This window comes from Cebus imitator, unplaced genomic scaffold, assembly GCF_001604975.1.
Source record: "Cebus imitator isolate Cc_AM_T3 unplaced genomic scaffold, Cebus_imitator-1.0 Scaffold731, whole genome shotgun sequence".
Taxonomy (NCBI): domain Eukaryota; kingdom Metazoa; phylum Chordata; class Mammalia; order Primates; family Cebidae; genus Cebus; species Cebus imitator.
The window spans coordinates 48160-57658 of NW_016108046.1; positions in this window are offsets into that span (position 1 = coordinate 48160).

Genomic DNA, 9499 nt, shown 5'->3' on the forward strand with positions numbered 1-9499 from the left:
GTTACAATGATTCTCCTGTCTCAACCTCCTGAGTAGCTGGGATTACAGGCCTGTATCACCATGCCCAGCTAATTTTGTACTTTTTTTTTTTTTTTTTTTGAGACGGAGTTTCGCTCTTGTTACCCAGGCTGGAGTGCAATGGCGCGATCTCGGCTCACCGCAACCTCCGCCTCCTGGGTTCAGGCAATTCTCCTGCCTCAGCCTCCTGAGTAGCTGGGATTACAGGCACGCACCACCATGCCCAGCTAATTTTTTGCATTTTTAGTAGAGACGGGGTTTCACCGTGCTGACCAGGATGGTCTCGATCTCTTGACCTCGTGATCCACCTGCCTCGGCCTCCCAAAGTGCTGGGATTACAGGCTTGAGCCACCGCGCCCGGCCCTAATTTTGTACTTTTAATGGAGATGGGGTTTCTCCATGTTGGTCAGACTTGTCTTGACCTTAGGTGATCCACCAGTCTTGGCTTGCCAAAGTGCTGGGATTACAGGCATGAGCCACTGCGCCTGGCTAAAACAGGTTTTAAATATTTGTAAGCCACAGTCATAAAGTTCTCTTTGCCATTTCCTCCAGTTAAACTGAGCCAAGGAAGTCAAATACTTAACCAGATTTTAGATTAAGGCATAATTTATGGAAAGGGTTTCTTATCTTCACCCAGTGGCTCTATCCAAGAAAAGTCTCCCTATTGAACTCCTGTATCTAAATCTTTATAAAAGTAAGTTAGTTATAATGAGATTAAGCATCTGATAAGGGTAATCACTTATTTACTTGGTAGGAATAGAATGCAAGAATGTTTTTACTGGCCGAAATGTTAAATGCAAGAATGTTAAAGCTGAAAGACTGTAAAATGGTGGGTTTGGTGGCTCCAGAAACCCACGGCACTATGATATGGAAAGGTCTTAGTTCTGTGTTTGTTGGCATAGAATGTGACCATGAATGTCAGTAGTTTATAGGGCATGTCTGTTAAATAAGTTAAAGAATTCATTGAATTTGTGACTACCTGAAATCTAGATTCAAGTGTGATCAGAGCTCCACAACATCTTTGTTGTCTCCACAACAACTAATATAAAAACTCAACCATTTGTTATTAGGCCTCCGAAGTAAACAAAGGATGTGCTCTCCTCTGATCAGACTAGAAAAGGGAAGGACACGTGCCTCAGAGCAATGTTTACCAAACCAGAAGGAACTATTGAAGAAGTCCAGAAATTTAGTAAACAATGGGGAAAAAAATCCAATCATGTTTTAAAAAATTGAGCAGAGGGGGAGGGAGGTGAGGTAGCTCACACCTGTAGTCCCAGCACTTTGGGAGGCTGAGGTGGGCAGATCACCTGAGGTCAGGAGTTCGAGACCAGCCTGGCCAACATCGTGAAACCCCGTCTCTACTAAAATACGAAAATAAATTGGGCATGGTGGGGGGCACTTGTAATCCCAGCTACAAGTGGGTCGGAGGTTCCCGTGAGCCAAGATTGTGCCATTGCACTCCATTCTGGCCAAGAAGAGCAAAATTCCGTCTCTAAAAAAATAAATAAAGTTTATGTCATCATATAGTTAAAAAAATTGAGCAGCAAGTTTTAAAAATATAATGTAAAATAAAAATGTCTTGTGGTTTGATGTATAAATTCTTGAGAGCTATTATTTGCCTCTAAGTTCTTAATAAACTGGTAAAATATTAATATATTAACTTCTAATGATCAACATTGGGATTTTCCACACTGAGGGTCTGAATTTATAGCCTGCACCACAGAGGAATTGGAGAACCAGTTTTGCCCTGAGGGGTGGGTAGAGTTTGCTGTTTTCCACCTTTTCACTGACACAGGTAATTAGGACCCCTCCAGGCTCCTGGGTTTGGGCAGCTGGGGGTGCATGGGACTCATTTCCAGTCCTAAATTGGCACACTTGCCTTAGAAAACAATCAGCATTGGCTCTGAAAGCTGCAGTTGTGCACATGTGGTGATGAGCAGGAATGCCCCAGGTGTGTCCCTCAGAGCACCAGGCACACCTGTCCGTGTAGGAGGAGGGCAGATCTGAAAGTGGCAGCTGAAGTCGGCACCATAGGGAAAGTTGTTTCTAAGAAGAGAACACAAGATTAGGCCATGCGCAGTGGCTTACACCTGTAATGCCAGCACTTTGGGAGGCCATAGACAGATGGATCACCTGAGGTCAGGAGTTCGAGACCAGCCTGGCCAACATGATGAAACCCTGTCTCTACTAAAAATATAAAAATTGGCCAGGTGTCGTGGCTGGTGCACACCTATAAGCAGGAAGCTGAGGCACAAGAATCACTTGAATCCGGGAGGTGGAGGTTGCAGTGAGCCGAGATGGTGCCACTTCACTCCAACCTGGGCTACAGAGTGAGACTCCATCTCCAAAGAAAAAAGAACACAAAATTATGAATATAATTAGTCTCAAAGTGTGTATTTATAATGATGAAAGAATGATTTTAGAATGATGAAAGCAAAACAACCGCAAATTTTAAAAAGGATAGCATAGCAAAATTCCAAAAGTTAAGTTTTAAAATCAATTACCTTGTAATTACATTTTACTGGTGCCAGTAGCTGCATAATCATGATCACTGCTTCATGTGATAATGATTTAGAATATTAGAACAATTTCTTTGAGAAAGAATGGAGGATAAACATATCTTCTGGTGCGATTGACCCCCTCTCTTAAAATTTTTTTTACCAATAGCTTAGAAAATGTGCATTCCATCTAGTTCACATTATTGCTAACGTTTCTCTCCCACCAGTTGCCGTGAATATATGCTCCCCATTGCTAATGTCTTGTGAAAGTTTTGGACATTGTCAAATTTGGGGAAACCTCTTTCAAGTGTTTTTCATATAGGAGCAGCAAGATTTCAGGGCTCTCGGGTTCTCCAGTACAATACCATCTTGAGCATTCTTTGAATGAGGTTGCTCAACTACATTGCTGCCACTAAACCCCCAAGGGCCTTAGCAGGGCCCCTGGTTGTGTGTGGGGAGGGGAGGTTTGGGGGTTTTGAAGGGGGCCTGGAGCCTAGGGTGGCCTGGCTCCGGGTAGGGGTCTGGGCCTGGGGAGGTGACCAAAGTGTGATGGAGAGCTGTGAGGGAGGCCCTGGGCATGGGAGAGTCAGAAGTAGGGTGGGGCCGGGACATGGGGGAGGGTGGCCAGGGGGTGTGGGGGCCTGGAATGCAGGGGGCCGGGATACTGGGGAATCGGGCAGAGAAGTTCCTGGACACTGGGGAAGCCAGGGCGTGGGAGGAGGTTCAGGCCGTGGGGAGCTGGCTGGGGCTGCTGCTGGGGGAGGACTTGGGGAGAGCGTTTGAGTGTGGGGCGGATGTGGGGTGCAGGTCGTGGGCCAGGATCTGAGCTAGGTGGCTGGCTGGCTGTGGGTGGGTCGGGCCGTGGAACGCGGGCCCGGGCGTGGGTGGGCCTGGCGCGTGGGGTTGAAGCTTCAGAAACCCCATTAGTGCAGGAATGTTCCTACCAAGCACTGTCTTTAATAGAAAAAAAAACAAGGAATGACATATATTTGCACTGACAGAAGAAACGTCTCCAGTGACAGGACAGACCGTCACGGCGCCGGCGCGGGTTGGGACGGAATTCGCGGTGACCCAGGCACTGACTGGCACGCGCGGCTGCGTGCGGGCACCGAGGAGCTGATGGAACGAGCGCGTGGAGCGCCGTTCACACGGAGCTCCAAACTTTACAAGGAAGCCCCGAGATGGAGACGATGAAAAACAAGCGTATGTTCACGCTGTTGTCCCTCTGAGCTGCAGGAAAGGGAGAGGCGGCGCGCGGGGCAGCGTGCCTGGTGGCCGCGAGTTGAGATGCACCGAGCACCCAGCACAGTGGCCGCTAGGAGGCGCAGACGCGCGGCTCATTCAGGGAGGGCGCGATGTCTGGGGCGGGCGGCGCAGCCAGCTTCTGAAGTGAGAATAGAGGGATTATTTCCAGGATTAGCAGCCATGGAGTGGGTGGGGGTAAGGGGCCGTTCTGAAGAATTGACAGCCAGTTTGGGCAGCCCGGTTGGAGGGGTTGTTCTCTGGGATTTCTGGCCATGGTTTGGGCAGCCTGGACTTTATGGGGAATGCAGAGATTGGAGCAATCAGCACCCACAGGCTGGGCAGGCTGGATTCTTTCTTGAGGGGTGTCTTGCTATGTGCCCAGGCTGGACTCAAATTTCTTGGCTCAAGCGATCCTCCCACCTCAGCCTCCCAAAGCGCTGGAATTACAGGCATGGGTCACTGCGCCCAGCCTCTCAGTGACGTTAATACTAGCAAGATTCCATCCTATGTGTGGAAAATGGAGGCACAGTAGGTTAAGTGGCCTGCGAAGTCAGCCAGCTGGTAAGTATGGGACCAGAATTAGATCCAGGCGGTCAGGTTCCAGCATCTGTGCCTCTGGGCACAGGCAGGTGAAGAATGCTGAATGTGGCTGTGGGATGTGGGGAAGCCAAGAGGAAGATTGCAGGAGAATGTCGTCTCCTGACTGAGGAGGAGTTCACATCTCCTCATTCCCAGGCCTTCCACTATGGACTTCCCAGCCTTCTCCAGGAGGCTGCATTCATGAGGAGGCAGTCCTTGTTCTGCTAATGAAGGCTTGGCCACTGGGTGGGGGCTAGACGAGGCCCCAGGGCTGTCCAGGCAGGTTGGGACAGGTTCTGTTCATCAGCCAGGCAGGGGTCTTCATCAAAACCCAGGAAGGGTCACTGGCCTCTCTAGGCTACAGTTCTTTTTTTTAAGATGGAATCTCACTCTGTGGCCTAGGCTGGAGTGCAGTGGTGTGATCTCGGCTCAGTGTAACCTCCGCCTCCCAGGTTCAAGCAATTCTCTGCCTCAGCCTCCTGAGTAGCTGGGATTACAGGTGCCCACCACCATGCCTAGGTAATTTTTGTATTTTTAGTAGAGACAGGGTTTCACTATCTTGGCCAGGCTGATCTTGAACTCCTGACCTGGTGATCCACCTGCGTTGGCCTCACAAAGTGCTGGGATTACAGGCGTGAGCCACCGAACCTGGCCCTTTTATTTTTATTTTTGTAGAGACAGGGTCTTGCTTCGTTGCCCAACCTGGTCTCCAACTTTTGGCTTCACGTGATCCCCCTGCCTCAGCCTCTCAGTGTTGGGATTAGGGGCGTCAGCCATCATGCCCCGTAAAGTTCACAGTTCTTTATCAGCTTCAGTGCGACAGAGCTGGTTGGGAGGAAACCTCTATTTTTTTGTGTGAAAAGGCAAACATGCTCACCAGGAGAATGATACTGGTAAAGAGATATGGCAGCGGAATTTAGGAAGCTGGGAAGCTGAGCCTGCTGCCACAGAGTCCTAACCCATCCTGGGGAAAGTCCCATAGCAAGACCATTTGTACCAACAAATACCAGAGGACTAGGATGCAGAGCTCCTGGGAACTTCTGAAATCTGGTGTTGGGCTGGGGCGGGAGGACTGTCTGGACACTAAGGGAAGGGCAGGGGAAGAGCTCTTCCTGCTGAGGGCTCCCTGCCTGTCTTGGCTCAATTCAGAGAATATGCTTCCTTTTACACCGTGTCTCCAGGTGCAGGGCCGGCTGGGGGCCTTCTGTGTGTCTCAGTCCTTCTGTGTCTTTCTGGCTTGGTGGGTCTTTGTCTGGGAGAGTCTCTGTGTCTCTCTCTGGGTGTCTCTCTCCCTGTCCTCGCCCCATCTCTCTCTCTCCTTCTGCTAAACGGTCATTTCCAACTTTATCTCTGCATCTTCCTAATGTCCGGGTGTCTTCCAGTGACTCTGCATTTGCTTCTTTCTGAAATTTCCATGGCTTCAGATGTCACCTTTCGTGTTCCCTCTCCAGGCCAAGGCCAGCAACTCCCCACCCTGGTCACAGCCACACCAGGCACGAAGCGAGTAGTTATTGCAAATTGTCACCCGCACAGGGCCCTCCCTGACTGGCCTCTGCCTCTAGCCAAGAGGGTGGTTTTTGTTCAAGGAGACGGCTGAGCCCACCTCCTCTGGCCAGAAGGGGGCAGTCTAGGACAGTTTGGCATCATTTCCACCCACCCCATTGCTCTTCCTGGTGCAGAGACTCAGTTTACAGGGAGCAGATTTTGGATGTCTGCAAGTTTGCTCAAACCTGAAGTGTTCTTTAAAAATCCGGACTCTAGTACACTAATTCTCATGAGATTTTATTTTATTTTATTTTTTTGCAGAGACACTCCCATGTTAGGGAGAGTAGATTTTGAGTGTCCGCAAGTTTGCTCAAACCTGAAGTTTTCTTTAAAAATCCAGACTAGCCCACAAATTCTCATGACATTGTAAAGGTTTATAAAGTTGTTGGTATGGCAGATGTTCCTTGCTGGGCCTCAGTTTCCTCTACTGTAACTTGGGGATGATGGAATCAGCCACCTCAGGGTAGGGAAGATGAAATGAGTAATGCCCCTGAAGGGCTTACTTGGCACACAGCATGCTCAGTGCACCTCGAATACCAAAAACATCACATTCCTGTATTTCCTTTCCCTTCTCCTCACTGGCTGTGCTGCCCTCTGGGTGCCTGCCTCCACAGGCCCTCAGTTTCCCCACTGGCACCTTGATACAGGACTGGACAGGACCACCTGTGGCTTGAGCCAGCTGGAGCTTTTGGTGGGAAAAGCATGCTTTCATGGTATTCAGGTGCCTTAACTAAGCTTCCCTAACCATTAAGTATCTGGATATACATTTATTGAGTAACTGTATGTATCTTATCTGTCAAGAAATGTGTGGCCGGGCGTGGTTGCTCATGCCTGTAATCCCAGCACTTTGAGAGGCTGAGGCAGGTGGATCACCTGAGGTCAGGAGTTCGAGAGCAGCCTGACCAACATGGAAAAACACTGTCTCTACTAAAAGTACAAAAATTAGCTGGGTGTGGTGCTAAGCACCTGTAATCCCAGCTACTTGAGAGACTGAGGCAGGAGAATAACTTGAACCTGGGAGGCAGAGGTGGCGTGAGCCGAGATTGCACCACTTCATTCCAGCCTGGGTGACAGAGTGAGACTCTGTCTCAAAAAACAAAAAACAAAAGAAATATAGTATTTTTTTCCTTTTTCTCAAAACAAACTCTTGTTATGTTACCCAGGCTGGTTTCAAACTCCTAGGCTCAAGCAATCCTCCCACATTGGCCTCCCAAGTCTGGTACTACAGTGCAGGCCACTGGGCCCCCTGCTTTATAGTATTTGTATATATAGTGTCCCTTTAAATGTTATATTTATCCAACTACTATAGATATGCAAATGCATAACTTTACCAGTTTACAGAGATACATATATGTGTGTATTTGCATACATATATCATTTCTCCACTTAGAATTAATTTTAGGACTGTTCTACATTTTTCATCATTCTTTCAGTATTTGTGTAACTGCCATAGTTATCCATTCTATATATTTATGCATGGTGATTCCTAAACTACTCTACATTTCTACATGTAGGAAGATAGATGTGTAATACATTTCTTGCATAGACAGCCTGTCAATTTCCTCCATTTTGTATGAATATATTATATCCTATGTGCTTTATATCACTGATGTGTGCACCTTGCCCTGCTCTTTGTGAGGGTCTCAGCCTTGCATGTGTGGGCACTGAACTCCTGTGCTAGGAAGTGGCATTAGGAGCTGTCATCTTCTGGCAGGACCCTGTGGCTGATACTATATATGTATATGTATTTGTGTATATATATGTGTGTATGCATATATATATATATATGCACTTCTGCTTTTAACTTTATTATTATTATTATTATTTTTGAGACAGAGTTTCACTCTGTTGCCCAGGCTGAAATGCAATGGTGTGATCTCGGCTCACTGCAACCTCTGCCTCCTGGGTTCAAGCGATTCCCTTGCCTCAGCCTCCTGAGTAGCTGGGACTATAGGCACACGCCACCACACCCAGCTAATTTTTGTTATTTTTAGTAGAGATGGGATTTCACCATGTTGGGCAGGATGGTCTTGATCTCTTTTTTTTTTTTTTTTTTTGAGATGGAATTTCACTCTTGTTACCCAGGCTGGAGTGCAATGGCGTGATCTCGGCTCACTGCAACCTCCGCCTCCTGGGTTCAGGCAATTCTCCTGCCTCAGCCTCCTGAGCAGCTGGGATTACAGGCAGGCACCACCATGCCCAGCTAATTTTTTGTATTTTTAGTAGAGACAGTGTTTCACCATGTTGACCAGGATGGTCTCGATCTCTTGACCTCGTGATCCACCCGCCTCGGCCTCCCAAAGTGCTGGGATTACAGGCTTGAGCCACCGCGCCCAGCGGTCTTGATCTCTTGACCTCATGATCCCCCGTACCAAAGTGCTGGGATTACAGGCGTGAGCCACCATGCCCAGCCTATTATTATTTTTTGAGATGGGGTCTTGCTCTGTCACCCAGGCTGGAGTGCAATGGCGCTGTCTTGGCTCACTGCAATTTCTGCCTCCTGGGTTCAAGCAATTTTCCTGCCTCAGCCTCCTGAGTAGCTGGGATTATAGGCACCTGCCACCATGCCCAGCTAATTTTTATTTAATAATTTGTATTTTTAGTAGAGATGGAGTTTCACCATGTTAGCCAGGCTGGTCTTGAACTCCTGACCTCAGGTGATCTGCCTGCCTACGGCCTCCCAAAGTGGTAGGATTACAGGCATGAGCCACCGCGCCTGGACTTGAACTTTTTTATTTTGAGACAGGGTCTGATTCTGTCTCCCAGGCTGGAGTGCAGCAGTATGATCATGGCTTCCTGCAGCCTTGACCTCCCAGGCTCAAGTGATCCTCCCACTTCAGCCTCCCGAGTAGCTGGTACCATAGGTGTGCACCACCGCACCTGGCTAACTGTTATATTTTTCTGTAGAGAGAAGATTTCACCATGTTGCCCAGAATGGTCTCAAACTCTTGGGCTCAAGCAATTTGCCCACCTCAGCCTCCCAAAGTGCAGGGATTACAGGTATGAGCCACCGCACCCAACCTTATTTATGATTCTCGCTCTTTAATTTCTTTCAACAATGTTTTGCATTTTTTGGAGTAGACATTTTGTGATCGTTTTGTTAAATGTACTCCTAAGACGCTTCTTCTTTTTTTGAGATGGAGTTTTGCTCTTGTCACCCAGACTGGAATGCAATGGTGTGATCTCTGCTCACTGTAACCTCTGCCTCCCGGGTTCAAGTGATTCTCCTGCCTCAGCCTCCTGAGTAGCTTGGCCTACAGGCTAACCCACCACCACACCGGGCTAATTTTTATATTTTTAGTAGAGACAAGGTTTCACCATGTTGGCTAAGCTGGTCTCCTGACTTCAGGTGATCTGCCTGCCTTGGCCTCCCAAAATGCTGGAATTATTGGCTTGACTCACTGCACCTGTCCGACTCTTATTCTTCTTGTAATGTTTTCTTGTTTATTTTTGGGTTAACTAAAGTTGTACAACAATACAGTGACATTTGTATATTGATCTTTTTTTCTTAAATATTTTTTCATTTCTCTGTCTTTTTTTTTTTTCGTTGTTGTTTTTGTTATTTTTTAGAGATGGGGGTTTCACCATCTTGGTCAGGCTGGTCTGGAACTCCT